This window comes from Alosa sapidissima, chromosome 17 (assembly GCF_018492685.1).
Source record: "Alosa sapidissima isolate fAloSap1 chromosome 17, fAloSap1.pri, whole genome shotgun sequence".
NCBI classification, from domain to species: domain Eukaryota; kingdom Metazoa; phylum Chordata; class Actinopteri; order Clupeiformes; family Clupeidae; genus Alosa; species Alosa sapidissima.
Genome location: NC_055973.1, coordinates 22145371 through 22152398, shown reverse-complemented (window position 1 = coordinate 22152398; position 7028 = coordinate 22145371). Strand labels below are relative to the sequence as shown.

Genomic DNA, 7028 nt, shown 5'->3' with positions numbered 1-7028 from the left:
TTAGTCTTCCCTTAAGTACAGAAATAGTACTGAGCCTGTAGTCTACTCTTCTGTAGTCTCAATCACAACGTCAGCGGTATCAAAGTAATCAAATCTAAACCATTTTTGTGTGTGTATGTAGGCTACAGCATCCCTGCCCCTAAAAGATGAACATAGTAAATCAATCAGTGATCTCCATGGCATATTACTCCATCTGAAATTCTTCCGATGTTGTTTATGAGTGTTCTCTTATGATCACAGGTGTTAGCATGTGTGCCTCTTACACCTATGTAGGTCTGTCTGCTACTCCAGGCATGGTCAAGGTCAGTTAGCTGGCAGCTGATGACAAAGCATCACTTTAATGCTTGTTGTCTTTGATTGAGAAGACCAGCCTGTCCGAAATGTTATATATATATATATATAATGCTGAATAACATTACAAGTTATGGATGGTAGCAATATACAGGCTGTACTTTCCAAAGTAGTTGTCAGATGCTGTCAATGACCATCATTCAAAATTAAAGTAAGCCCAATTTCATATTTGTATTGCTTCTTGATAAAGTAATTCTTAATATCAAATTATAGGGATGTGCTATCCCAACGGTTCTTTTAAAAATGTAACTGAACAGTATGACTCAACATTCCAGTGGGCAGCGAAAGCAGGGCTGCCAGAGCGAATTGTGCAGCCCAAATCAGATCAAGGCTGTATGCTAACAACATCTATTACTCACAGCTTCAAGATCCCTCAAGGGTCAGTTGTTAACAAGACACTGAAATCTATTTAAATTGTTTAAATGGTGTTGTGTTAGGCAAGGGCATTCTAAGAAGCTGAGGTGTTGATATTTCTCAGCATGTGAGAACAGCTGAGAAGTGTCCATGAGGTGACAGATAAATTCTAGAGTGCAAGTGATAATTTGTTAGGCACAGTGGAGATTTATTAAAGACACCTACTGCAACTACATAGATTGTTAACCGTGTCACTGATTTACAGTAAGATCAGAAGAGCTGACTGAAGAAAGCATCCACAGACTATTAGACACTAGTGGATAAAGTAAGCTATGTGTGTCTTTGAAAGAAGAGTCTGTGATGAGTAAACAGGGATTCTCAGTCTCTAAATGACATGCATAATATAAGTAGGTATATTTCTCCTTGCTATCAAATATGTGCAAAATGTCTATAGATTTCCATACTTTGCTGTTGTAGTGCTGTTGTGATAGGGTCTAATATTGCATAACTGGACACTGGACCCTGGGATGTGGTGGTGTCTGAACTGTGTAGGCTTCTGATGTGAAAATAAACATCACCATCCCTGTGTCTTAAACAATTTCTGAATAATTATTATTTTGGCATTAATATATATCTCTTTATAAGCTATAGAGCATATCAGTGCTTCTGTTTGCATATTCAGCTGCAGGGTATGGCAATGATGTGAACAAGTAAGGGTATGGACGGTATGTAGTTGAAGGTAATGACTGACTCTCTGAAACTTGAATTTCAGTGGTATATTTTTGCATACATACTCATAATCTATAATCTCAGTATACTTTAAAATGATGCCTAAAATGCTTATAGTATAAACATATGTCATATGTTCATATACATTCAATATGGATATGTACATATTTTATAATCCAATACACAACTCAGTATGTCAGTGAAATTTGCCACAGTAGGTGCTAATAGTCCTTGTCTACAAACGTAGGTTCCAGCTGTCTATTAGAAGAGAATCAAGGAATGGCCAAGGTGAGCCAGCTGTCAAGCATCCGGTCATCACCCTCCACATTGTCCCATTCTGTCAGTGCTGTATTGTTATCCTTGCCTCCACACTTAAGGATAAAGATAGCCTTGTGAAATTCTTTCTGAATGCCTCCCCCTGAGAAGGTCAGCTTGTATGGACCCTTTCAACAAGGTAAACAAAAACAATGCTTGAACGTTCTATTTGGGCCCCAATCTACTTCCTCTGCATTAAGATAACATATGGAATGTTAAAAAGGAAGTCTTGTGGGGCCAACTATGATGCTGATAATGGAACTCTCTTGAAAGGGTCCATAGTTCACTGAACTTATTCCACTTGGATAGACTCATCACTTTTCCTTTGTACTCCTTTGGCCCAAGGTTACCATTGCCAGTGTTCAGTGGAAATGCATGGATTCCAGTTTCTTCCAGTAGCAGCAACTGGAATCCATGCATTTCCACTGAATTATTTCTGGAATCTGATCCCTTATCATACCTGTTCATTCTTACTCGTTGCTCGACTTATCGTGACTAAATTCAAGATGGCTGCAAACGCTAAACTTCGTGAAGATACTGTCTGTATAAATCGTCTTGTAAGTAAACTACCAGTGCTTTTTCAAAGTTCTCAATGTCTCGTTTTAAATGTCAGGGCCCTCGGAAGTCTACCAATGAAGTGTGGAGATACGTTGAGCCTCGTAAATGGGTGTAAAACAGTGATTTATTTGCATGGCTAGCCCGATGCCGAAGCACCACTATTGAAAAAGCTGTTGGTAGCATCGGCTAACTAGCGCCAGATTTTGGAGTGCAGGGGACAAGCCGAGATGGGCTATGAGACATACGTTCACACTCGGTATCATGTTTCAATACACTTTAGGTCAATATCACACCGGAATTCTCCTTTAAGACCTCATTCACACTGAGTGCTTAACGTGACCCACAGATTGTCTAAAACACACACCAGGTGAAATGGCTGGATATTTTGAGTTTATTTTGAGATTTTTTGAGACCTTTTGAGCTTATTTTCTTTTAATCAATTCGGAAAGTCATGGTTACTTAATGAATTTGCAGTAATTAGAAAGTTCTGAAAATGAACTCAACGACCTTCTCTATTGATGTTATTATAATATTTTTCTATTTTATTAGTAATGATTTTCATATACGTAAATGAGGCGAAGTTAGTTCACAATTTAGACCCAACAGATAAACTAAGCTTACTTGTTCTCAGTCAGAGGATTTATGGACATCTCCAGTTTCTTGTATGTAGACACCCGACTCGTATTGTTTACTTGGCATTGTTTCTTTGCCATTGACCTTGAGGACCAAGATAACCTGTGACATTCCTTTTGAGGACCACTGATGCTCTAACTGGTGATGCATATGTAAAGGGCAACTCATCTCAGCTGTTAAGTTGAGACTCTTCCTGTAACAGCCTTAAAGGATTAACCTCTTTTGTATCGGAACTTGCAATCATTGCAGTACCAACTGTTCTGTAAACTGTATGTTTTACTCTTGTGTTGTATTTATGCCGTCTGAAGATAGTTCATTAGTTTTGGTTTAGGGGGTTTGTACAGGATGTTTTTATTCCACAAGGTAATTTTGAATCTTGTTAGTCATTTGTGTTTAATTTATTTTTCTTTTTTTTGTCCTTCATTGTTTTGTGTTGGATCCCTGTTCAGTGAGGCAAAACATTTTGGACTTCATAGCCAGCATACTTTTGAAAAATGTCTAGGGGTTTTGTACAGTTTGTTCTCATTCCACAAGGTAATTTTTGTTTCATTGTTTTGTGTTTTATCCCTGTTCAGAGAGGCTAGACATCTTCGACTTCCCAGCCATTATAACTGTGAAGAATTTTTAAAGTGGTAAGTGTTCACTGAGCTACTAAATATTACAGTAACTGACTGTATCCCCCATTGTGTTTTTTTTTTCTTTGAAATGCTAGGGCATGTTTCATATAAAAATACAACATATTATACTGAACAAAAGAAGTTATATATGTGGGTCAGTGACAGATAAGGGTTGGTAAGATGAGAAAATTAAAATATATGTTTAAACCTTTAAAACAAAACATGCCTGAGGTTTGCTAAAGTGTATACATTGTATTTCTGTTGTATTCATATTATTTAATATGACGTGTATGCTATTTTTTAACAAAAGATAGAACTAACAGCCTGTTAAATTGTCAAATGTAATTTGACAAAAATGACAAATATCTAATATTTCACACCTCCTAGAGTTCATGCAATTGCTCTCATGAAATTATTAGTTTATTTTGTAATATCCTATGAGAATATGTTTTATTATATTTATTTCTAAATTTAAATGATATGGGTTTTTCATTGTACTGAGCAAGACCATATGTAAAACATGACACAGAAAAATAGGCATCAAGGTAAACTGAATTGGATATTTTGATATGTATTCATGTCAATTTATTATATGTATTCATTTACAAATTATTTTCAAATTTTAACAATTTTAAATGTATGTAACCCATATGTACACAAAAAAAATGAGCGTCACGTCATTGACCCATGTAATTGTGCATATTGAGTAGAACTGGTTCTCTAGCTTGGATGATAACCTGCAGAATTTCCAGATACAGGGAATATCAGGTTCCTCATGGTTATTAAACTGGGGAAAATATTATTATTTCATAATATACAACTCGTCACATGTCACATCCACTACACCACCTACTGGTCAGACTACAGAGTGTTTTCAGTTTGAGTTTTACCCCCGCTCCACTGCAACCACCAGAGGGCGCCATTCCTAACCACTACAGCAAAAGTATTGAATGACTGCCCTCTGGGCTTCTCTCTTAAATCTGAACTTGTCTTTTCATGTCAATCAGAAACCTATATTTTGTCTAGTTGGAAGACTATTATTGTGCTTATGCAATTATTGTTGTGTTGTGTTAACATGCTGCATTGATTCCTAAGTTGCTATGCAGAGTAGTTCAATGCAACACAGAAATTAATAGGTTGTGTGTGTGTGCCTGTGGACCTGTAAGGACAGCCTTGCTCCTCCTACCTCACCCCATTCCCAGCCCTGTGTGTCAGCTACTCAGTCTGTCATTGAACAGCCTTTCCCATTACTTTGACAGAAGACAACAATGCTATAGCTAAATCTGCAATCTCTCACTTTTTTGATGGTACTAGGCCTACTGATGGACAATTAGGATCATTCATGCAGCAGTTACTGAATCAAGAGCATAATTATACTATTGCATGCAAGTACACAATTCAGTATAATATTATAGTATAGTATAATATTATAATAAAATATTTATTTTACCACATACTTTCATGATATTTATATTAGAATGTTTATGTTGCTCTCTTAGGTTTAACTTGTATAATGCTCATTTTCATATTTTGTCAGACAAGGACCAGTTAGCCTATGGCTCTCTTTTTGCTATAGACTAGCTTTAGGCAAAGTGGTCTAACCTATTTCCAGTGAATTATGCTAACAGTGCTAGACTGGGCTATTGCACAGGAGAACAAAAGGGAATGCATCCTCTTATCTGACCCTGGGATTGTAGGCAAATAAGTGAATTTTCCAAAAAGTTAGTGTTTTTTCTTTAAGTACATTATTTTTTATTTTGAAAGTTTGAGAGACTCAAAAACTACTTGAACCTCAGAAGAGAGAAGTAAGGTGCTGTGTCTGAATGTTAGAGATTGTCATCTTATTTAATATCCCAGAACTGGGAACATTTGAAGTTGCATGAACATACAGACTTACACTACCTCCAGACTGCTGCGCTCCTCTGACGAACGACGTCTAGCTCTACCACCGGTACGCTCAAGCCAATCCAAACTTTTCTCATCTGTTGTTCCTCGTTGGTGGAACACACTGCCAGTTCTTACAAGGGCAGGGACATCCTTTTCCACTTTCAAAAAACTCCTGAAGACCCAGCTCTTTAGAGAACATCTACTCTCATAGCAACACTTACAACAAGTCTTACTGATCCTAGCACTCACCAGCCGTTTTAAACTGACAAGTAACTGTTAAAAACAGCACTCACCGACGCACTTATTCTTACTGTACTCTAATGTTTTTTTAAACTGTCCTAAAATTGTGAGAATTGTTCTAAAACTTACTGTTTACCATGTTGTTAGTCGCTTTGGTTAAAAAGTGTCAGCCAAATGTAATGTAATGTAATGTAATGTAATGCATTGCTGTAGTGCTTTGCAGCAGATTCTTTCAAAAATCCAATAGCGGTCAAATACAAGAAGATAACTAGAAAACATAATTCCAGGGAATTTCGAGTGCATGAAAATGCAAAACACATGGTGTGAAATATATTGTTAAAACAGATGATGTGCTAATTGGCTAACTTTGTAAACAATGTAAACAAGTTAACTGTGCTAACAGTATTAGTTTATTAACTTAGCTAATGTTTTCTAGCAGTTATGCTGACAATGTGAACTATGTTAACCATGTTACTTAGCTAACGTATAATGTTTTCTAGCAGTTATGCTAACAATGTTAACTATGTTAACCATGTTAACTATGCTAACCATGTTACTTAGCTAACTTGGCTAATGTTTGCTAGCAGTTAGCCTAACAATGTTAACCATGCTAACTATGCTAACCATTTTTAATTTTCTTTTATTTTTTTTATTTTTTATTTATTCATTTGTTTGTTGTCTGTCTTGTATGTCTTGGTGTCATGGGTACGCTGGCGACTACGCCGCTCTGTCCGGCATCTATTGTCTTTTGTTATGTGTCAATGACAATGCCTTATATGTGGAGCGCTTTGGGTTGCACTCTGTGCATGTTAAATGCGCTATACACATAAAACTGACATGACTTAGCTAACTCAGCTAATGTATTATAGTAGTTATGCTAACAATGTTAACTGTGCTAACCATGCTAGCTATGCTAACCATGTTACTTAGCTTGGTTGCTAGGCTGTTGCTAGGGTACTTGAGGTGGTTGTTAGGCTGTTGCTAGGGTAGTTATGGTGGTTGCTAGGCTGTTGCTAGGGTACTTGAGGTGGTTGCTAGGCTGTTGCTAGGTTAGTTGTGGTGGTTGCTATACTGGTTGCTAGGTTAAACTCATTGGTTGCTATATTGGTTGCTAGGTTGTAACTGTGGAAGTGGTTGCTAGGCTGTTGCTAGGCTATTTGACATGGTTGCTTGGTTGTTGCTAGGGTACTTGAGGTGGTTGCTATGTTGGTTGCTAGGTAGGTGGTGGTTTACTATAGTTGGCTGAACAGTTATATAGGTGGATAGTTTAAATTGTTTGACAGTGAATTATTGTGGTGTTATTTTGAAACAGTTGTGGACAGAGGAAGTCTTAAGAGAGCCAGA

At 37.1% G+C, this 7028-nt stretch overlaps 1 protein-coding gene across 2 annotated transcripts in view; it reads left to right on the top strand.

Annotated features, from left to right (window-relative positions):
* LOC121688279 overlaps positions 1-7028 on the top strand; it is a 522978-nt gene that overhangs the window by 332244 nt on the left and 183706 nt on the right. The window lies entirely within an intron of this gene.